This window comes from Corylus avellana, chromosome ca2 (assembly GCF_901000735.1).
Source record: "Corylus avellana chromosome ca2, CavTom2PMs-1.0".
NCBI classification, from domain to species: domain Eukaryota; kingdom Viridiplantae; phylum Streptophyta; class Magnoliopsida; order Fagales; family Betulaceae; genus Corylus; species Corylus avellana.
In genome coordinates, this window is record NC_081542.1 from 23266522 (window position 1) to 23291720 (window position 25199).

Sequence of the window (25199 nt, forward strand, 5' to 3'; positions counted from 1 at the left end):
TTTGAATTTTTTTAAATAGTAATAAAAGAATAAATGATGCCATATAAAAAGTTATAAAAATGAGAATGTTTGGATATTGATTTTTTTGAAAAAAAATAAATCGTGATCAATAACAAAAAGTTGAAAGGATTTGCCAACCACTACCTAACTGCAATGGCGTAAATCAAAGACTTATCTCAAGTCAAAGAGGACGGGGGATACAAATCCAAAGGCCAATCCCCATCGTTGAACACTAGAACAAAAAGGTTATTTGTTGATGAGATGACATTTAATGGATCACGTTTCTGACCAATGTTGAAAGATGGTTCTTTCCATACGTGGCGGGTGTTCAGTATACAATTCTGGCTGTCAATTTTCGATTAACGAGCCTTCACATCAAAATAGTCCAACATATAATAGTCAACGGATGCTGCTACATACCAACCAAAGGCTCTCAAAGGAGAATTCTTATCTGCATCATCTCCATGCAAGTTTGAAAGCAAACCAATTAACTTGTTGATCGGTGGAGGAGCTAGAAGATGGCAAGCCAGCCTTGTATTCCAAAGACCACCTTTAGTTTTGTCATGGTTTTAGTGCTCACCATGTGCATGGGAGAAAGCAGAGTAGTCAAAGCACAAGCAGGGCTTCTTCCGGATGATGAAGGTGCTTCCTTTTCTGTATATTGCATATTGGTTATTCTTTTTTTTGTTGCTCATCATCTCTAGATTGAAATTTCTACTTATGGAAGTTTAAAGCAGCAACAAAGCAGTCAGAAAACTACCATCAGCTACAGCTAATATCTGGGTCTTTGGAACAGAGCAAATAACTGTTTGATGTGTTTGATATGTGCAGTGGAAGCCCTTCGAGAAATTGCTACACAACTGGGGAAGAAAGACTGGAATTTCAGTGTAAATCCATGCAATGACTCAAGCTGGATAACACCACATTCAGATGATGAGAGGCCATTGTACAACAGTACTGTCAACTGCAATTGCTCCTCCCCTGATGGTGTATGCCACGTGGTTAACATGTAAGCTCCCTCCACTCACATAATGCCAACTTTATTCTTATTGAAGTTTCTTATTTATGATGGTTAATGGCAAGAAGTAATTAGTTATGAGTACTTTACCAATTGCTCCTAATGAAAAATAGTTGGCTCCATAGCTCTTGGGTCTCTCTTCTGTTATTCATAGCTCTTAGCTGTGTAATGGACTACACCTCTAACTTCATTGTGGTTAAGGCATCCTATTTAATCTAGAGCATTGATTTGAACTTTTTATGTACACACCCCGCCAAAATAAATACAATAATTTGCGCGGAAATTGCCTTATATATATATACTTTAATTACTACTTGGCAAAAACAATAAGTCACCGGAGCACAAACCACAATACATTGTTTATAGTCACATAATCACATCTGTCTTTACAACTTGTTGGGACAAGAGAAATCCCTCCAAATGCCCATTACCGAACCACGGCCCCTCAGGTCGGAATGATGACAAGGTCTTTATTTACACAAAACAAAGCCCAAGGGCCCATGAAGTATCTCGCAGGTCACCTTTGACCCACCCGTGTCCCGTGAGCCACTCACGAATGGTCGCCACCCATCTCGCATAGGAGGGTCTCGAGTCACCCCTCGAACTACGAGAAGGTTGCCACCGACCCCCCTCCCCTACCAAATTTCGAGCTCGTCACCTTGTCGCTCCAGCAATAGCCAAGAAAAGTCAAGACCAATAGCGACCCAAGCGTACAGACCTACATCTATCCCATCACTATATCTCGAGCCCTACGGCCTACACCTGTGCTCAACAAATTTAGTGAACACTGTAGCTCAACAGTTCATAAGTTAAATTAATTAAAAAATAATATGATTTTCTCTCTTTCTTGGAAATAGTGAAAATAGATAAAGAAATGATATTTTAAATAGAATAACAAAAATGGTTAGTTAAAATGTTGAGCTGAATTTAGGTATTTTGAAAAAGTTGATAGTTAAAATAAAATAAAGTGTTCTTTAGTTAAATATTTGGTGAGCCGGCCATGAACGCTCTAGAGGGGAGGGGGCTTTTGTTGATTGAAGAAGAAGAAGGGTCGCAGTGGGAGGGGGTGAAAACCCTTAAATTTTCATAATCTACATAACTACCTCAAAAATCATTAATTTTTCTTCTTTCCCCCTTAGTTTATTTCTAATTAAATTAGGCAAATCCCCTTAACTCCCCTAATTATCTCAAATTTTATCATTTAAAAATTTATTACAAACATTTATTATTAATATTTTCCATATTTCCTGAGTAGGGTACTACCTTTTATCTACAAAATTTGTAATCTATCATCATTTTTTTTTTTTTTTTTTGACATGCAGATTTCTCAAAGGGCAGAATCTTGATGGTGTGCTTCCACCATCATTGGTGAAACTAACCTACCTCAAGACAATGTAAGAAGAGCTTCCAATTATTTATCTTTCATCTTATTACCAAAAGTTTAGGTTATAAGCTTCTATACTAACATCAAATTTTTCTCTTGCTGATAGTGATGTCAATAGGAACTACCTTAGTGGTACAATACCACAGGAATGGGCTTCTACAAAGTTGGAAAATCTGTAAATGATTCACTAAACTTTTGTGTCCAAGGTTAACGTGTAAAATCTAACTACTGACCTAATGGAATGTATCAAGTGCAGGTCCATCAGTGCAAACAACTTATCAGGGCCTATTGACTACTTGGGAAAGATTACCACTCTTAAATCTCTGTATGCTTTAGATCTCTATATTAAAATGATCACAAAGTTTCATTTGGTTTAGCCCTTTTGTAATCTTGAAGGACTGTATTTCAGGACCATAGAGAGCAACCTGTTTTCTGGACCTGTTCCCCCTGAGCTTGGGAACTTGGTGGACTTGGAGAGACTGTTAGTGTTTCTTTCTTCCAAATAACATTTCTAAATTCTCAATGATTTTAGTAATAATTTAACATTAGAATTAGTCGAACCGGTCTTAAGTTTTCATCTGGTGACTGCAGCATTCTGAAGGCTAACAATCTCACGGGAGAGTTGCCTGCCACTCTCACTAATCTAACCAAATTACAAGAGCTGTAAGTGGTCATAACCTTTTCCTTTGCTTTATTAGCAATAACTTTAGATTTTTTCTTGAAAAATTTTCAGCTTTTTATTTCACTCAATCTTGTTTCCATTTGGCCCATATGCAGTAGGATTAGCAGTAACAACTTCAGTGGAAGAATGCCTGACTTCTTTCGAAGCTGGAAACAACTTAAGGCATTGTATGTGATTTTTACTTCAATGCTATGTAAATCTCTTCTACCTGAAATTTTCAGGTGTAATTCGAATCCATTGGAATTGTGTTCTTAATAGAGAGATCCAAGCTAGTGGTTTTGAGGGTCCTATTCCTACTAGCATTTCTGTCTTGAGTAATTTGACCGAGCTGTGAGTTTTGCTTTCTAATTTAACATTTTTGAGTGCATAATCTCTATGATACATTCATGTGATTTTTAAACTAATAAAATGTGTTGCTGAAGGCGATAACAGTTCTTGATTGATGATGCAATTCTATGCAGAAGGATTAGTGACTTACTAGGAGAGGGTTCATCTTTTCCGCCATTACAAAACATGAGAAGCCTGGAAAGATTGTAAGGCATTTTTATGTTGTAAAATGCTCTGCAATTGGAATAATGCACCTCTTGTAGCAACACTTACATGAAGTTTGTTTATGGTTCAGGATGTTGAGGAGTTGTAATATCTCTGGACCAATCCCTCCATATATCTCAGAAATGGCAAAGCTAAGTAGATTGTAATTCTTCTGTCTATTATTTCTCTACTTTTCAGTGCAGTACATGGAGATTATGACTTGTATAATAATATTTACATTGAAATGTATGGACTTATCCTTCCATTGGAGCTTCTTGCAATTTGCTAATATTTGGCATTCATAGAAGTTGGAGACCTTTTAATGTTAGCTTGACAGAATAGAATGTAGTATTAGGTGTTAGCAATTCAAGAGATAGGATGGTATCTGCTTTATAATGAATGTGACTTTCAATGCCAAGACAGAATGTTAGCCAAGTACACATATAGATTAGTAAGATAATGAAATTGCATTGGTTTGGAACTCCTGCACATCTCATTAGTTTGGTATGACATGAAAGCCTGTTGCATTTTCAAAAGTTTGCTTGATAACTGAGAGTTTTAGTACATAAACCACACAATACATAAAAGTGACAAGTAGATCTAGAATTTTATTTAGGAAAGGCAAGTCACTTAACAATGGGAGAGGTCATATGAGAAATAAGTCAATATTTGGATGTCTAATATTCATAATACCATGATAATGAGATGAATCAAGGTCATTCAAAAAGAATCAAGGTTGAGACTAGTCATTTAGGTATATCTTACACATAGATATTTGTTTCGGAGTGTGTTTCATGAGACAAATTCTAGCTGCTTAAGCCCATTTCTTCAGCCACCATATCTAGAAATACCATTTGTGTGATTCTCAGTTGGGTTATTCTGTGCAGCTATGTATTCATCAGATACACACTAGGTACTCATTGGATTATTAGTAGAAAATAAAATAAATTTACACCAGGAGTGTTAAAGTATTGATTAACTAATTAAATTTACTTCTTTCTATTATCTTAAACATTTTGGGACAATTGATGATTTAACATAAATTTCCCCACAAAACACTCTCATTTGGGAAACACACATATCTCTTGTCTCTACCATGTTTAGTCGAAAACTTATTTATAATTTTTTGTTCTTAGACCTCTGTTTTTCTTTCTTTCATTTGTTTTCTTTCTTTTGCAGAGATCTCAGCTTCAACAGATTGGAAGGAAAAATTCCAGATTTCGAAGTTCTAACAAAATTGGACACCATGTAAGAAATCTAAATTTTTGAGGAAGGCTAACTTACAGCCTGATGCCTAGGGGCCTCGTTAGTTTGTGTTAAGCTTGACATTGATTTACTCCCAAAAACAATTCAAAGGTTTTTTGTCCTCTTTTGTTTTTCAGTTTTTGCATAGATGACCCTAGCTAATAGCTTAAGCTTTTGGTACACAATTCTTTTAACTTATTTTGCCATGCAAGGACTGCAATTCAATATAAGTTTTCTATAAGAAAATTTGGTGCAGCAGCAAGTTTAGATACTAAATAATTTGAACCAGAATCACTAGAATGCAAGTAGCACATATTCACACAATCATCACCTTTAGGATTGTAGCTTAACAAAGAGATGAGGCAAAAGTTTTAACCCTCGTTGATCCACTTGGAATGGACTACTATGATAACAAGTCATGTCTGAAGGCTTCATACATATGGAATCAGCTCATGGAAGCTTAGAATTTAAATATTTTTTTTCTGTATGAACGTTTCAAATAGTAACAATCTGAACATTTCTAACGGCAATGTGATTTTTGTTGATAACTGGATAGATATCTGACGGGCAACTTGATCAGTGGGCCTATTCCAGAATGGATCAAGAGCAGAGATAGCCGCTAGTTAGTTTTCTATCCTAATTTCTACATCATTTTTGCATGAGATTTCCATTCATTTATGTATTACACTTATTTTAGACTGCAGAAGCATATTCATTAAGTTGTTAACATTTATATATCTAGATACGTACACATGAAATCCTACTGTGTGGCCAGTGCTTCATCAGATGACCTCACTGGTTATCAGGTGTGGGGAACATTCTAGCATTTTGCTTCCATCTTCCTCCATGTGTTGTCACCTAGAAAGAGCTTCAATTTTTCATTCCATTGTTTGATGTTTGTTTTTATAGCTTGCAAGTTAACCCCATACTAGTGTTTGTTTAGCTTTTACAAATCCAGTGTGAAGTGTTACAAATGTTGTAATATTGTAATTAGATCACAATGTTGTTTTAGACTACTCCTAATATAAGGCTGGCCTTTCTCAGAACATCCATAAAGATGGTATTTTACTGTATTGTTTCATTGTTTAGCTAATTATGGTAAGCCTAAAGATCTTGTGTCAATGGGTGGTTAGTAAGGTACTAACTTTGTATAGAGTTCTCTGAGTTATGAAACTCTTTTTGTTAAAAAATCAATCTAAATTAGATCAACTTAAATATGAACATCAAATGTATCAATATGGTTGGTTCAATACATTTTTCTATGGGGTGGGATTAGAAAGACTAAAAGAAATTATGCTTTTGTGCAGCCAAATAGACATATCTTATAACAATTTTTCCACGAGCTCTGCACCAAATACTTGTCCAGACAACCTGTAAGAATTTTTCCCCCCCTTAATAGAAACCTACTTGAGCATTACAACTTTGATTTCTTCATCTACCTGTAATCTTTATCTGTGGAACTAACTTGTTTGTAATTCAACAGAAATTTGTTCAGAAGCTTTTCTGGATCGGACAACTCGTAAGCATCTCTTTTGTTAAACTTCTAAGAAAAAGGAGCCTTTATATATATATATATATTTCAATTTTGTTATCCTAACTCATCTTCTTTGTGCTACATTTTAATCTAGAATAATTACAGAGTGTCTGAAGAATAATACATGTTCAAAAGGTACATCTATTGAACTAATACATAATTTATATTTCTTCAATTTTTTTTATCAAAAGAAGAAGAAGAAGAAGAAATTGGTTAATCTTTCAGGGTGCATAACAACAAGATTAAACTATCAAACATAATTGAATATCTCTTCAATCATGTTTGGTTGCATCTAATTACCTTGTAATGATACTATCCAGATCAGTACTCATTGCATATAAATTGTGGTGGAAGGGCAACCACAATTGGAGACATGAAGTATGAAGAAGATTTAGACCCAGGAGGTAAAGCAAAATTTGTTCGCATGAAAGATGATACTTGGGGCTTTAGTAGCACTGGATTTTTCTGGGATGCTGCCGGTACCTCAAAAGACTACATAGCAGAAAATGTATCCAGGCTCGAAATGAACGACTACCTATTATACATGAATGCACGTCTCTCTCCTCATTCTCTAACATATTATGCGCGCTGCTTGGCAAATGGAAACTATACTGTGAAACTTCATTTTGCTGAGATAATACTCCGAAACAATAGATCTTTTTCCAGTGTCGGAAGACGGATGTTTGATGTTTATATACAGGTACAGGTAGAAAATCAGATTGTTTTTCTTCTCTGTATTTTATAGAAGATAATTTAACTGAATTACTTCGTTACAGAATGAATTGGTGTTGAAGGATTTTAATATTGAAAAGAAAGCACAAGGAGTTGACAAAGCAGTCATTAGGAATTTTACAGCAGTTGTTCAGAATAAAACTTTGGAGGTTCGCTTTTATTGGGCCAGTAAAGGGACACAAGATATCCCAAAGAGAGGAACATATGGTCCTCTTATATCAGCAATCACCATAGACTCTGGTGAGTAACATAGGTTATACTTTCTGTGTTCCTTTAACATCGTGAGACATTTCTAGTCTATGCCACTCTCTCTTTCATGCTAAGTGTTGAATTTCTCAATATTCCATGTCTTCTGCTCTGGGAGTAGATTGACAAAATAAAAGATGTTTACTATAGAGCGGATGCAAAATAAAATACTTGAAAGAAAGTTAATGTGCAGCCAGGTGGAAGACTTGTCCAGATTTTTGTGTTATACTTTTCTTTTGTTTTTCTTTATTAGTTAATCCATGTCTTGAACCATCGAGATGTATTGTCTCTTACACTAGATCTTATGCTACTACAGACAAGAAAAAAAAATGCAGTCCTATAATCACTGTTGTTTGCTACCTTTTTCTGCAGATTTCAAGCCTCCCAATGACAGAAAAAAGAAAATATTCATTGGGGTTGGAACTGCAGTTTTTGTGTCAAGCCTTGTTTTCATGATTTTAGGAATTCTTCGGTGGAAAGGCTATTTAGGAGGGAGGACATCAAGGGAACAAGGTAATTTAGTTCAGACGTATTAAGTAGTCAGAACACCCAAGCAGTCTTGTAATGTTTTAAGATGCAGTCCAACATGTTAACCTCGTTCCTTTTGCAGAGCTGAAAGGATTAGATCTGCAAACTGGTTTTTTTACCTTCAGACAAATTAAAGTTGCCACAAACAATTTTGATGCTGCAAACAAGCTTGGGGAAGGTGGCTTTGGAGCTGTATACAAGGTAATCTACTATTCCATCATTGTCTTCTATCTTTGTGTGAAAGCATTATATATATATATATATATATATATATATATATATTCTCTCTTTCACAACTTTTACTGGTTCGTTACATTTTCGGATATAGTTTATACATAACTAATAATGCATACTTTCAATGCAGGGCACGTTATTAGATGGTACCATAATTGCCGTTAAGCAACTTTCTTCTAAATCAAAGCAAGGAAATCGAGAGTTCGTGAATGAAATAGGAATGATTTCTGGTTTACAACATCCAAATGTTGTTAAGCTGTACGGATGTTGTATTGAACGAAATCAATTATTGTTGGTGTATGAATACATGGAAAACAATAGCCTTGCACATGTTTTGTTTGGTAAGCTTTGTGTTTTATCCTTGGCATGAAGAATAGGAATTGAAAGCCATGAATCATATAGGTTGAACTAAAATGTTCAATATCATTGATTGAGCTATATGCACCAATTGCAGAGCCAGAGGGTGGCAGAGTGAAATTGGACTGGCCTACAAGGCATAAAATATGTGTTGGCATAGCAAGGGGTCTAACTTTCTTGCATGAGGAATCACCACTGAAAATTGTTCATAGGGACATCAAAACTACCAATGTACTACTGGATAGGGACCTTAACCCTAAAATTTCTGATTTTGGGTTGGCCAAGCTCGACGAAGAAGAGAACACCCACATTAGCACCCGAGTTGCAGGAACTATGTGAGCTACCTTTATCTCTTTCCTTTAATATAAATTTTTTCTTCTGCTCTTTGTGTACAAAATATGCATCATAATGTCTTTAAAGTCAAGTTTTTTCCCCAATAGTAAATCAGAATGAGGTTGAAATTGAAGTCTCCATAAACGAGTTCGAGCATCTAAAGTACCATGGAAAAACTGTTGGCTTTAGTATTGCTGTAGGTTGTTTATGTTAGCCATCTGCATTTGCAACCTAATTGCACATTTATTAGTATCCCTGCGTCACAAACTATTTTCTAAGCATGATACACTTAGGTATGATCTACATACTTAGTTTACCTCAAGCTTATATGAAATTGAGTAACGACACAGACTTCTCATAAAAAATAAATAAATAAATAAACTCAAGAATGCAACAAAAGGATTAGAAAACTGTTTATTCAATACTTTTTAACTTCAATTGATGGATTCTACCTCTAAATGTTACTCTCCTCCTTATACAAGGAGTAAGCAATATACAGAAAATTGTATTTATATTTATACGTTCAGGTTTCCTGTATGGCTAATTGTGCATGACTTCAACTAACAATTTGCAAGGGCAAATATCAGTCACAGATATTAAGTGCAGTTTTCGATGCCTGCAGTAGTTAAGAATATGAACTCTTATTTTTGTTCTTAGTTGAACTTTCACTCTTTCAAGTGCAACAAACTGGTAGGAGATAAAGCAAGCTTTATTAATGGCACTGATTACTTGCCAAGATGCCAATAATTATTAAGATGGGAAATCTAGTACCTAAAATTATTTGGTTATGGAGTTGTTTTATAGTGAAGCTCGTAGCCTCCTACCCAGGAACCCTTACTAATAGAATGATCTTTTTGTGCAGAGGCTACATGGCACCAGAATATGCATTATGGGGGTATTTAACATATAAAGCAGATGTATATAGTTTTGGAATTGTTGCATTGGAAATTGTTGCTGGGAAGAACAACATGAAATTCCGACCTAATGAAGATTTTGTGTGCCTCCTAGATTGGGTAAGATACGTCTTCATCAATTGTTTTTCATACAACAAACTAAAAGCGTAATTATGAGCCCTTGTCAATCATTTAATGATTGCTCTATTTGGCTTTGTCATTGTATTTTCCTTCCATTCTAATGCTAGTTTGTTTCCTTTTTTATTTTCTTCTCCATTCTTATATAGGCCCTTGTTTTACAACAAAAAGGGAACTTGATGGAGTTGGTGGATCCAAACTTAGGGTCTAACTTCAGTAAAGAAGAGGCAGTAAGAATCCTTAAAGTAGCTCTATTATGTACTAATCCATCGCCAGCACTTCGACCCACAATGTCTGCAGTTGTGAGCATGCTTGATGGCCAAACTGTTGTTCATGAGTTGATCATGGATACAAGTATTTATGGTGATGAGTTGAGATTTAAGGCTTTAAGAGACCAATTTGATCAGATCTTGGGACAAAGCTCAAGTGACACTCAAAGTCTCATTCAATCGTCAGACGCCACATGGATTGGCTCTTCTGCTACATTATCAAGTCGATCTTAACTCTACGTAAAATCACCATAACATCGCCCTTATGGCGATGAAAAGTTCTTGCTTAATGATAAAAAGGTATATTGAATCCTCTAGTGTGAAAATATTTATGTTTGGTTAACATTCTTGGGAAAAAATGTTGTAACATGAAGTTGAGGATACATTAATTATTAGAAATTCTCCCTATACATGATTAATCATTTGATATGTTCCCATGGTTTTACCCTCCTGCATGAGTTATCTTGGAACATGTTAGAGCAAACTAAGGTTTCCAGCAAAGTTTAATATAGTTGGGCATTATAATGTTCAACCAGCATGTTGGTTGTCGCATTGAAAGTCATATTTAACCCCACAGGAAATTGGATAGGGTCGAAGGGTACTTCGAGGGTCATACTCTTATTTGTGTCCCCTGCTTTGGGAATTTGGGTAGGGTTGAAGGGTTTTGAGATGGTCATGCCCCTTCCCGTCACCTGTTGGTCCGTAGTTTGTTTCGTTGACAAAACTTTGCCTACTTTAATTGTCTTTTTTGGTGGTATCAATTCTTTTGATAGGCCGGATTATTTATTTGACTGATTCCCAAATGTTCCAAGGAAGGCGTTGTCACTTTTGTTGGTTTTTTTTTTTTTTTTTTTTTTTTGACATGTCCACACAAGAGGGAGGATTCGAACTAGTGACCTCCGCTTCACAAGACGTGGTCCCCAGCCAATTAAGTTACCTCTTGGAGACTCCTTTGTTTTTTAGTTTAAGAAGCTATCCTTTGTATGCTTCTCAAAAGTATAAAAAAATAAAAATAAAAAATAAAAAGTAAATTTCCGTTGTTGCGTGGGTTGCCCTATTTTAATGTAACTATTTTACTCATGAAATAGTGATGTTATGCCCCCTGCCCTTTGGGGGCAATCTTTGGCTGCCTGTGCAAATTGGCTTATGGAGTAGGCATGGATTAGCAAGCCAGATCCTATCAAGACAAAGCTTTTCTTGAAATTTTTGCTAAATTTTCTTGGAAACTTACATACAAAAAAAGTGTTTTTGAGGTAAACACCAATTTAAATTATTGGAGATTTTAATCCGAAGAAGAAGAAGCAGATGGGGAGCTAGACAAAGATCGGTTCATTGTCGATTTCCCTTGAGAAAACCTAGACTTTCGAGCTTCAAACTCTTCCTATTCATAATCAAAGGATCCTATAAAACAGCCTCAAATCAAAGCAACATACTTATAAAGAATGTCATTTGCGCCCGAAAGCCAAGCCTTCTCACTCCTAGGTCAACCCAAATATAGTATATTTGGTAAAGAGTTTTAAGACGAAAAATGAGAAAGAAATTGATTAATATGATATAAAAGGTAAATGAAGTTTATAATTTTTTGTTAGCAAAAAATGGTTACATATTATGGGTGGCCCAAAATGTAGAATTTCAAAAATAAAATGACTTCAAAAATCATAATTTCATCAAAATTTAATAATAATCAATTATAAAATTAATTGTAATTTTAAAAAGTCACATCATTTTTAAAGTGACATAAAAGAGACTTCTAACATTACTAAAAAACGAGCCACTCCCAAGAAATAACATTTGTTTTTATCTTTCAAGAAAAGAGACTTCATTCAAAAGTAAATAGAAAAGCTTGTCAGTGAAGCAACTCCAAAACCAATCCTCCAGTAATCTTCGTTAGAGTAAAGGTCAACCAAGATTAATAATAATAATAATAAAAATAATTTTTTGTGATTATTATTTATTTATTTATTATTATTTTGTTGCTCTGGCATCCCTCCCTCTGCAGTCTCCTCTGTCGGTATGCTATTAATACTTTGAGAAGAGGAATATAGATGCAATCTAAGTTAGATATACAATAAATAAATAATAATAATAATAATAAACAAAAAGAAAGATATTCCTAGTTCACCAACAGCTTAGGGAAGTCAACGTTGATCGAAACAGACAAAAGGACTTGCTTCAATTCATGTTTTGGTCTTTGTATTTTGTTTAGTTTAGTTTAGTTTTTTTTTTTTTTAATAATATTTATTTTATGATCAAAATTTAAAATTTGAACATCTAACCCTACACATAACTTTAATGATTTAAATTTTTTTAAAGACGTATCAACATTAACTTCATATCTTATGAAAAAATTATCGGTGTCAATAATTTGCTTATATTTTATCGAGGAGGAGGAGGATTTGAATTAGTGATCTCTACTTCATTAGGCGTGGTACCAGTCGATTGAGCTAGTTCTTGAGGACCACCAATCATTTCTCTTGATGCTATAAGTCTTTCTAGAATCTTTCTAGAGTCATCCTAAATGTGATGTGGCTTTTAAAATCACCAATAGATCACAAGTCAATAAATCACATCTCAAATTCAATGATTTTAAAAGCCACATCACATTTAGGATAACTCAAGGAAAACTTATAGCATTACTCTTCTCCAATTGAAACCATGAAATTGAGAGAATCTTGTTCCCTTATAACATGTGTTGTTGCATAGTGACACCTAATGGATTATATTATACCTATTTCAAATAAAATTTATAGTATTTATTAAAGTTGATGCATTTGACGATATATAAATATATCGTTAGATACACTAATTTTAAATCCTAATCAAGATTGAAAAATCATAGAATTCTATAAAGAGAAATGTTACGGTTCCTCATGGCGTTCTCATTGTTTTACGCAATGGCGGATTTAGGAATTGGAGTTACTAGGGGCGCAAAAAAATAATAAAACATAATGATAATTTTGTTTTCTCTTTATGTATTATAATTTTTATTATAATATGATAAATACAATCAAAAAATAAATTATACCATAGTATATGTATCATGAAGCAAATCAAACTCATCAAATTACCCAACAAAGAAAAATACAAAGATCAAAGTAATTATTAAAAATCTTCATCTAACAACATCACAAACACATAATAATTTAAATTACTTGCGAAATAAACTAAACACAATTAAATGACTATAAGTGTATAAGAAAAATGAGTACCTTTTAGTGAATTAATTATCTTGAAGAATCTCTTGAAAACACACTGACCACAAAATGGAGTTAGTCTAACAATGCTGCAAACCAATAAAAACAAATGATTAAAGCAATATTCTTGTTTATAATTAAATTGTCTTTATTTTTTTTTCAAAGCAATAATATTCTTGTGAGTTTTACTATCAATTAAAGACTAAAAAGTAAAAATAATTTTAAAGACTATTTTCCGGCTACTATCTCAACAATTTTTTTTTTTTTCCTAAGCAATTCTAGAAAGAAAGAAGATAATGACAAATTACTTTCTTCATCACCACTCTTCACGAATCACCTTCTCTTTTTTTTTTTTTTTGTCTAGTGTTTCACTTTCACCCACACACTGAGTCACACACTGAGTCACTGACTAACTTACACACGGCCACAACTAGATTCAAGACCCAACTTTTTTTCTTCTTATCTTGTAGCGTGCCTTGTAAATTTTGGCGTGTTCAGTGGAAAGCAGGAAAACACTTCTATTTTATTTTTATTTTTTATTTATTAAAACTTTTTTTGGACATTGCAGTCCAGCCAGTCCTCTCTAGTCTAGTAGAGAAAATAAAAAATTTGTAGGGGTATATTTTTGGATTTTGCTGGGCAGGTTGGAGTCCGGAGAGTTTTTATTTTTACTAGGGGTGCCCTTCAAATTTTTACTTAAAAATTTTAAAAAACTTTTCTTTTACCAGGGGCGCCCGCCCCTGGGTCGCCCCCACTTATATCTGTTACTGGTTCTACTTAGATATTGTTTTATAAAAGAATTGAAATTATTTCCGTAATGTAAGCTTTGAAACCTTGGATAAAGATTAAAGAGCATTATATATAAAAATATTCATGAAACCATTTAGTCAAAGACCTAGCGGGCACACAGATCCAAAGGCCAGATGGATTGGCTTTAAGAACCAATCTTGATGATATCATATTAAATGATGGATCAAGTATCTGACCAACTCACTCTCAGCAAAAGGCATGGGCAGAAGGCAAGTAGTCTATGGAGTCCAAAATATAACAGTAAAGAGACAAATATATATATATATATATATATATATATATAACAATAAAGAAATGGCTATGGGAAATGTATACACATCTGCATTTCTCCGGCAAGTTTGAAGGCAAAGCATACGCCAAACCAAGTTGATTGGTGGAGGAGAAAATGGGATTCTTCTGCCAGCCTTGTATTGCAAAAACCACCTTTAGTTTTACTGTGCTTATAGTGCTGTTCATTTGCATGGGAGCAAACAAAGTCGTCAAAGCACAAGCTGGGCGTCTTCCGGACGATGAAGGTTATTCTTTTTATTGTATATGCAAATGGGTTTTCTTTTTGTTTGTTGGTTAAACTCAAATTGATGCAAATGGTATCTCTCTAGATTGAAGTTTCTACTTATTGATGGCTGGATGCCATTTGGGTGTGCCTTTACAGTAACGAAACAGAGTGAAAACCACCATTATATATCAGCTAATATCTGGGTCTTAGAAACAGAGGAAATAACTGTGTAGAAAAGATGGGTTTTTTGTTTTTGTTTTTTCAAATCTTGGTAGGGAAGTTGATGTGTGTTTGATGTGTGCAGTGGAAGCCCTCCGCGAAATAGCTACACAACTGGGGAAGAAAGACTGGGATTTCAGTGTAGATCCATGCAATGACTCAAACTGGATAACACCATCTTCAGTTGACAGGCCATTGTACAACAATACTGTCAACTGCAATTGCTCCTTCCCTAATGGTGTATGCCACGTGGTTAGCATGTAAGCTCCCTTCCTTTATTGAGAAGTTCAATCTTAAGTGTATGAATATGATATGTAACTTGGTTGAGTAACAATGGAGTTGCATCTTCTTTTTTGTTTTGTTTTTGTTTTTGTTTTTGTTTTTGTTTTTGTTTTTGTTTTTTTTTAAGTCATCTATTTAATCTAGGACCTTACCATGAAGTTTTTACCACGAAATTTGTAATCTATCATTTTTTTAAAGGAAAATTTGTCATGCAGATTTCTTAAAGGGCAGGATCTTGCTGGTAGACTTCCACCAGCATTGGTGAAGCTACCCTACCTTAAGGCAATGTAAGAGCTTCCAATTATTTGTTTTTCTTCCAATTAGACTTGGAGCTTCTGTACTAACAGCTCACTTCTTCTTTTTTTTTTTCTTCTTGATAGGGATCTCAATAGGAACTACCTTAGTGGTACAATACCAAAAGAATGGGCTTCTACACAGTTGGAATATCTGTAAATGACTTACTAAATTTTCATGTCCAAGGTCAGCAAGTAAAAGCTAATTGTTGAACTAATAGAATGAATCAAGTGCAGGTCCATCAGTGCAAACAACTTATCTGGACATATTGATTACTTGGGAAAGATTACCACTATTAAAGCTCTGTATGCTCTGGATCTCTTTGTTAAATTATTATGAGGTTTCATTTGGTTTAGCCCTGCTGTAATCCTAAAGGACTCTATTTCAGGACCATAGAGAGCAACCTGTTTTCTGGACCTGTTCCTCCTGAGCTTGGGAACTTGGTGGACTTGGAGAGACTGTCAGTCTTTCTTTCTTCCTCCTTTCTTTTTTCCAAATTACATTTGATTAATCATTTTAAATTCTCAGTGATTTTTGTAATAATTTAACATTAGAGTTAGTTGAACCGGTCTTAAGTTTTCTTCTGGTGACTGCAGCATTCTTAATGCTAACAATCTCATGGGAGTGTTGCCTGCCACTTTTACTAATCTGACCAAATTAAAAGAACTGTAAGTGGTTGTAATCTTTTCCATTGCTTTACTAGCAGTAACTTTAGATTTTTCTTTGAAAATATTCAGCTTTTTATTTCACTCAATCTTGTTTCGATTTGGCTCATATGCAGTAGGATTAGCAGTAACAACTTCACTGGAAGAATGCCTGACTTCTTTCAAAGCTGGAAACAACTTCAGAAATTGTATGTGATTTTTTTTACTTACTACAATGCTATGTAAATCTCTTCTACCTGAAATTTTCAGGTGTAATCTAAATCCATTGGAATTGTGTTCTTAACAGAGAGATGCAAGCTAGTGGTTTTGAGGGGCCTATTCCTCCTAGCATTTCTGTCTTGAGTGATTTGACAGAGCTGTGAGTTCTGCTATCTCATTTAACATTCTTGAGTGCATAATGTCTATGATACATTCATTTCATTTTTAAACTAATAAAATGTATTGCTGAAGACAATAACAGTTCTTCATGATGCAATTCTATGCAGACGGGTTAGTGACTTACCAGGAGAGGGTTCACCTTTTCCACCACTACGGAACATGAGTAACCTGGCAAAATTGTAAGGCATTTTTATGTTGTAAAATGCTCTGCAATTGGAATAATGTACCTCTTGTTGCAACACTTACATCACATGAAGTTTGTTTATGGTTCAGGATGTTGAGGAGTTGCAATATCTCTGGACCAATCCCTGCATATATCTCAGAATTGGCACAGCTGAAAATATTGTAATTACTCTGTTTATTCTTCTTTCTACTTTTTAGTGAAGAACATGGAAATTAAAACATATAATAAAACTTCGCTTAATTCTCCTGAACTTTCATCCCTTTTGCATTCACCCCTTAAAGTTGAAAAACTCTCAATTTAGTGTGTCTAACTTTAAAAAGTTTGCAATGTAACTCACTCGTTAGAATTTTCTGTTAAATACTAACGGAGGCCTTGTAAATGTTTTCCAAAATACCCACCCCCTTTTTTTTTGAAAAAAATGATTTAATTAAGGTAATTTTATAATTTTAATAAAGATCATTTCACTCATTTGCTGTCTGATTTAACCCCAAACTCTAACGGAAAGGGTGGCATTACAAAAATTTTAAATAAGGTGGCCACACGACCACTCCCTCAATGAAAGAGTAGGGTGGCCGCACAACCACTAGGCTTGTTTTGGTGGCCACAGAGCCACCTCAAACCGTGACAGAGGCGGCTGTGCAGAGAGGCAGGCGTGCGTAGCCACCTCGACCAGATCGGGTGGCCACACGACTACACTTATCATTTTTTTCTTTTTTGATTTTTTAAGAAGTTAATTCCTTCCTGCAAAAGTTAAACACCTGTTGTGTTAAACTATTCCTTCAATAAGGTGTGAAATGTTTTGTAAAAAAGTGTCTTATATTTTGACTGGAATTTCTTTGCATTTCCCTTTTAATGTAATGAAATTGTTATCAGACCTAAAAAAAGGGTCCCTTGCCTAATAAATTCACTTTAACAATTTCCTTCTCTTTGAATTCCCTTCCTCTTTACTTTTTGTTTTTTCTCGACCTTATAACGTTCCCCACAAAACAATCTCATTTAGGAAACACACGTAGCTCTTTTGTTTACCATGTTCACTAGAAAAATTATTTATAGTTTTTTGTTCTTATGACATCTGTTTTTCTTTCTTTCTTTTGCAGAGATCTCAGCTTCAACAGATTGGAAGGAAGAATTCCAGATTTTGGAGTTCTAACAAGCTTGGACACCATGTAAGGAATCTAAATTCATGAGGATGGCTAACTTACAGCATGATGCCTAGGGGCCTAGTTAGTGTGTCTTAAGCTTGAATACGACATTGACTTACTTCCTAAAACAATTCAAAGGTTTTTGGTCTTTTTTTTTTTTTTTCAGTTTTTGCATAGATGACCGTAGCTAATAGCTTAAGCTTTTGGTACACAGTTCTTTAACTTTATTACCATGCAAGTACTGCAATTCTACATAAGTTTTCTATAAGAAAAGTTAATGCAGCAGCTAGTTTAGATACTAAATGCTTTGAACCAGAATTACTAGATTACAAGTAGCACATATTCACACAGACGTCACCTTTAGGATTCTAGCTTAACAAAGTGATGAGGCAAAATTTTGAAGTCTCATCCACTTGGAATGGGCTATTATGATAACAAGACATGTCTGAAGGCTTCATACATATGGAATTAGCTCACTGAAGTTTAGAATTTAAATATTTTTTCTGTATAAATGTTTCAAATAGGAACAATCTGAACTTTTCTAATGACAATGTGATTTTTGTTGATCATGGGATAGATATCTGACGGGCAACTTTCTCGGTGGGCCTATTCCAGAATGGATCAAGAGCAGAGATAGCCGCTAGTATGTTTTCCATCCTAAATTCTACATTAATTTTGCATGAGATTTCCATTTATTTATGTAATAGATTTATTTTGGACTGCTGAAGCATATTCATTTAAGTTGTTAACATAATGCCTTATATATCTAGATACATATACATGAAATCCTACTGTGGATGGTGCTTCATCGGCTGACCTCAGTAGGTGTCAGTTGTGGGGAACATTCTCCCATGTCCAGTGGTTGACCCTTTTCCTGTCAACTTCATTTCCATCTTCCTCCAAGTACCTCGGAAGAGCTTCAATTTTTCATTCCATTATTTGATGTTTTCTTTTATATCTGGCAAGTTAATCCCAAATGGCACCAGCGTTTGTTTAGCTTCAAAAAATCCAGTATGAATTCTTAGAAATGTTGCGATATTGTAAATAGATCGCAATACTGTTTTAGTGGGGTGGGGTGAAGGGGATGGATTGCAAAGACTAAAAGAATTATTCTTTTGTGCAGCCAAATAGACATATCTTATAATAATTTTTCCACGAGCTCTGCACCAAATACTTGTCCAGACACCCTGTAAGAAAAATTTTTCCCCTTGACAGAAACATACTTGATCATTACAACTTGCTTCCTTCATCTACTTGTAATTTTTATTTGTGGAACTAACTTTTTATTCCACAGAAATTTGTTCAGAAGCTATTCTGGATCGGACAACTCGTAAGCATCTAATATATTAAACTTCTAAGAAGGAGGACCCTCTTTTTTATTTTCTATGTTTTGTTTCAATTCTGTTTTTAACATCCTAATTCTTCTTCTTTGTGCTATATTTTATTTTAGAATACTTACAGAGTGTCTGAAGAATAATCCATGTTCAAAAGGTACATTTGTTAGACCCAAAACAGTATTTTTACTTTTTCAAATTTTTATTAAAAACAAAAAAAAAAAGACAGAAGAAATTGGCCAATCTTTTATACTGCATAACAACAAGATTAAACTATCAAACATCATTGAATATATCTTCTATCATGTTTGGTTTACACCTTATTACCTTGTAATGATACTCTCCAGATCATTACTCATTGCATATAAATTGTGGTGGAAGGGCAACCACCATTGGAGACATCAAGTATGAAGAAGATTTAGAGCCGGGAGGTGCAGCAAAATTTGTTCGCATGAGAGATGATACTTGGGGCTTTAGTAGCACTGGAGATTTTTGGGATGTTTGGAGTACCTCAAAGGACTATGTAGCAGAAAATGAATCCAGGCTCAGAATGAATGACTCCCTGTTATACATGAATGCACGTCTCTCTCCTCTATCTCTTACATATTATGCGCGCTGCTTGGCAAATGGAAATTATACTGTGAACCTTCATTTTGCTGAGATAATACTCCGAGACAATAGATCTTTTTACAGTGTCGGAAGACGGATGTTTGATGTTTATATACAGGTAGAGGTGGTCAATGAGATTGTTTTCCTTCTCTGTATGCTATAGAAGATAATTCAACTGAATTACTTTTGTTACAGAATGACTTGGTGCTGAAGGATTTTGATATTGAAAAGGAAGCACAAGGAGTTGACAAAGCTGTCATTAGGAATTTTACAGCAATTGTTAACAATAAAGCTTTGGAGGTTCGCTTTTATTGGGCTGGGAAAGGGACAAAAGATATCCCAAAGAGAGGAACATATGGTCCTCTTATATCAGCTATCACCATAGACTCTGGTGAGTAATATAGGTTGTACCTTCTGTGTTCCTTCTTTAACATCATGAGACATTACTACATTATGCCACTCTCTCTCTCTCATACTGTGTTGAATTTCTCTATTTTCCATGTCTTGTACTCTTGGAGTAGATTGACAAAATAAAGGAGTTTAAATTAATGTGGATGCAGCAATCCCCATAACCACTGGATGCAACATAAAATACTTGAAAGAAAGTTAATGTGCAGCTTGGTGGAAGACTTATCCAGATTTTTCTCTTATACCTTTCTTTTGTTCTTCTTTATTAGTTAATCCATGTCTTGAACCATTGAGAAGTATCCTCTTTTACATTAGATTCGCCTATATATACGTTTATGCTAGTACAGACTAGAAACAAAATGCTGTCCTACAATCACTGTTGTTTGCTACCTTTTTCTGCAGATTTCAAGCCTCCCAATGACAGAAAAAAGAAGATATTCCTTGCTGTTGGAACTGCAGTTTTGTTGTCAAGCCTTGTTTTCATGATTTTAGGAATTCTTCGTTGGAAAGGCTATTTAGGAGGCAAGACATCAAGGGAACAAGGTAATTTAGTTCAGATGTACTAACTAGTCAGAGCACCCAAGCATTCTTGTAATGTTTAGGATGCAGTCCAACAACTTGACCTCGTTCCTTTTGCAGAGCTGAAAGGATTAGATCTGCAAACTGGTTTTTTTACCTTTAGACAAATTAAAGTTGCCACAAACAATTTTGATGCTGCAAACAAGCTTGGGGAAGGTGGCTTTGGAGCTGTATACAAGGTAATCTACTATTCCATCATCGTCTTCTATCTTTGTGTGAAAGCATTATATATATATATATATATTCTCTCTTTCACAACTTTTACTGGTTCGTTACATTTTCGGATACAGTTTATACATAACCAATAATCCATACTTTCAATGCAGGGCACTTTATTAGATAGTACCATAATTGCCGTTAAGCAACTTTCTTCTAAATCAAAGCAAGGAAATTGAGAGTTCGTGAATGAAATAGGAATGATTTCTGGTTTACAACATCCGAATGTTGTTAAGCTGTATGGATGTTGTATTGAACGAAATCAATTATTGTTGGTATATGAATACATGGAAAACAATAGCCTTGCACATGCTTTGTTTGGTAAGCTTTGTGTTTTATCCTTGGCATGAATAATAGGAATTGAAAGCCATGAATCATATCATTGATTGAGCTATATGCACCAATTGCAGATCCAGAGGGTGGCGGAGTGAAATTGGACTGGCCTACAAGGCATAAAATATGCGTCGGCATAGCAAGAGGACTGACTTTCTTGCATGAGGAATCACCACTGAAAATTGTTCATAGGGACATCAAAACTACCAATGTACTACTGGATAGGGACCTTACACCTAAGATTTCTGATTTTGGGTTGGCCAAGCTCGATGAAGAGGAGAACACCCACATTAGCACCCGAGTTGCAGGAACTATGTGAGCTATCTTTATATATTTCCTTCACTCTGATATGAACATTTTCTTCTGTTTTTAAGAAAATACGCATGATAATGTCTCTTAAGTCAAGTTTCTTGCCATAATAGTAAATCCAAAAAAGGTGGAAATTGAAGTTATCCATACACGAGTTTGAGCATGTGCAGTACCATGGAGAAAGTCCTGGCTTATCTATTTCTACTAGGTTGTCTATGTTAGCTATCTGCTTTTGCAATCTAATTGCACTCGTGTTAGTATCTCTGCTTCACAAATCATTTTCTAGGCACGAAACACTGGTATGATCTACAATTGCAATCTAATTGCACTCTTATTAGCTGGTGCAGTACCATGAAAATTGTATTTATATGTTCAGGTTTCCCTGTATGGCTAATGGTGGATGACTGCTTTAATTAACAATTTCCAAGGACAAAATTCTTCTGTTATGTAGTTGTTTGATAGTGAAGCTTGTAACCTCCTACCGGTGAACCCTTACTAATAGAATGATCTTTTTTTGCAGAGGATACATGGCACCAGAATATGCATTATGGGGGTATTTAACATATAAAGCAGATGTATATAGTTTTGGAATTGTTGCATTGGAAATTGTTGCTGGGAAGAACAACATGAAATTTCGACCTAATGAGGATTTTGTGTGCCTTCTAGATTGGGTAAGATAGGTGTTCTTCAATTTGTAAAGGAGCCGTGAATAACGATATAATATGAAATGTTTGAGATCAGAATGTTGACAACATACAAATATCATGAATCTTGGAAAAATTTTCATTTTTGGTTTTCATTATAAGTTATAAACTTATCATCTAATGCTAATTTGTTTCCTTGTCCATTTTTTTCTCCATTCTTATATAGGCCCTTGTTTTACAACAAAAAGGAAACTTGATGCAGTTGGTGGATCCAAACTTGGGGTCTAACTTCAGTAAAGAAGAGGCAGTAAGAATCCTTAAAGTAGCTCTCTTATGTACTAATCCATCGCCAGCACTTCGACCCACAATGTCTGCAGTAGTGAGCATGCTTGAAGGTCGAACTGTTGTTCATGAGTTGATCATGGATCCAAGTATTTATGGTGATGAGTTGAGATTTAAGGCTTTAAGAGACCAGTTTGATCAGATCCTAGGACAGAGCTCAAGTGACACTCAAAGTCTCATTCAATCATCAGATGCCACGTGGATCGACTCTTCTACTACATTATCAAGTCGATCTTAATTCTCGGTAAAATGAGCATAAAATTGCCCTCCCGGTGATGAAATTTTTTGCTTAATGATAAGAAATTATATTAAATCCTCTGGTTGTAAAATATTTGTGTTTGGTTACCATTCTTGGGTTAAAAAATGTTGTAACTTGGAGTTGAAGATACATTAATTAGAAGAAATTCAATATTTACATGATTAAAACATTTGATATGGTAGCTCATGCTATTTTCCCATGGCTTTACCTGAGAAGTTGTGATGTGATACCCCTTTTGCAGCAAACTTGTGTTTCCTGTGGAATTTAGGGAGAAATATTGGATCAACAGATGATAATCTACCCAAAGTTGATGATTTAGATTATGGCATGTTGTGAAAGTAATCGATTAACTAGCCTCCGCTTTAACTTCTAGTAGCTTTATTTCCTCACAAGCTTTAATTCAGATATACTGAGCATTTTTCCTTGTTAATGTGGTCAATGGATCAGAGATTTCAGAGAATCTTTCAACAAATTTCTGATAGTACTCGACCAGCCCCAGAAAGATGCGAACTTCTTGAATGTTGGTCGGTGTCTCCCACTTGGCAACCGGTTCAATCTTGCTTGAATCCACATGCAAAGACGCCTTCCTTAGATATCACATGTGCATAAATCCATCTCTTTTCTTCAAGAACAACCATAGAAACTCCCCATGGAGACATACTAAGGCTGATTTATTTATTTTATTTTTTATTTTTTAAGGGTAAATATATTATAAATTCATGATCCAACCCGCCAAAACTGTAAAATCCCAAAAAAAAAATTTTAATCTTTTTTTTAAATTTTTACTCCTTGTGTTAATCGAAATGCTAAATAAATTTCCACCGTTAAAGTTTCTCAAATTTGTGTTACGCCCGTTAGTCCCAATCAAAACAGTGTGTTTTGATTGGGACTAACTTCACTCAAGTTTTGATCCTATGTGTCCACTCATTAGTCTCAATCAAAACACACCGTTTTGATTGGGACTAACTTCATTCAAGTTTTTGATCCTACGTGTTCACAGTGGACACATAGAATCAAAACTCACCAACTAAAGTATTTGCTTATGAAAAAGAAATTGGAAGACATACAGGGAAGGGTATCGGAGCTTCTCGCTAAAGAAGGTCAAGGGTCAAGCTAGAGTTCAAGCCTTCAAGGAGCTTCGACAAGTTGTGGCAGCTCATGCCACCGCTAGGAAGAGAGTGATTGATGAAGGAGGGGTTGCTGTGATTTCATTATTACTGGGTCCATTTACAAAATGATGAGTTTTGATTCTATGTATTCACTGTGGTCACGTAAGATCAAAAACTAGACTGAAGTTAGTTCCAATCAAAATGGTGCGTTTTGATTGGGACTAATTTGTGTTACAAAAATTTGAGAAAATTTAACGGTGGAGATTTATTTGGCATTTTGATTAACTCAGAGAGTAAAAATTTGAAAAAAAAAAAAAAAAAAAAATTTAGGATTTTACAGTTTTGGCGCGTTGACTTAGGGATTTATAATATATTTACCTTTTTTTTTTCTTTTTTTTTTTATAAAAAAAAGGGAATAATGGTAGAATGAAATTGAACATAACAAGTTGCAGTTGTGTATAAATCTACCCCCACAGTGACATGTGAAGAATAATGGTAGAATAAAACTGAGCCTGACTAGTTGTAGCTAGTTGAGTATAAATCTACCCTAGAATGACTTAAACTTGGAATTCTTGACTTAAACTTTACTCTTAACATTCCTATACAAGTATCAAAAAAGGACATCAAAAAAGTTGCCTCCCAATAAGATTTTAACATATTCTAAAAGTTGTGAAGACTCTTTGTCCTATCCACTAGACAATGAACACTTTTTTCTTGTAGTTTGATAGTTGTAATTACTATATAAATTATTACATATTCTCTATGCAACTAGATATTTTAGGTTAGTGATATGCAGCACACTGGCGTGTATGAACAGTTATGTACGCCAGTGTTAAAATATTTTATTCTTTTTTACTGTTTAAATAATTATTTAATTATATTTTATAATTAAATAACACTGGCGTGCATGACTGTTTATGCACACCAGTGTGCTGCATATCACTGCTCAATGTTTTAAATAATTTTTGACATACACAATAAATAGGATATTGATATAATAATATTATTTTTAACACCGAAAAATCTAGCACTTGTCGCAATAAATGATTGGTTCATGCATTATCCCTCTTTTTCGTTGGCAATTGTTGGACGCAACTGATTTGTTTACTTCTTCAATCAGATCTAGACATGTTTTTTTACTTTAATTTCTAACATCTCCGGCCGGCCGACACACAGAGGAGTATCATACAAGGAATCCCATGCTTATCAATTTGCATCACAAACATCTCAAACTGTAGAGTTACGGAAAATTAAGCAGTTGAAAGCAAA

At 34.7% G+C, this 25199-nt stretch overlaps 1 pseudogene; it reads left to right on the forward strand.

Moving 5' to 3' along the window:
- Positions 1-261: 261 nt before the first annotated feature.
- LOC132169365 (uncharacterized) lies at positions 262-22990 on the forward strand (annotated as a pseudogene).
- Positions 22991-25199: the final 2209 nt, after the last annotated feature.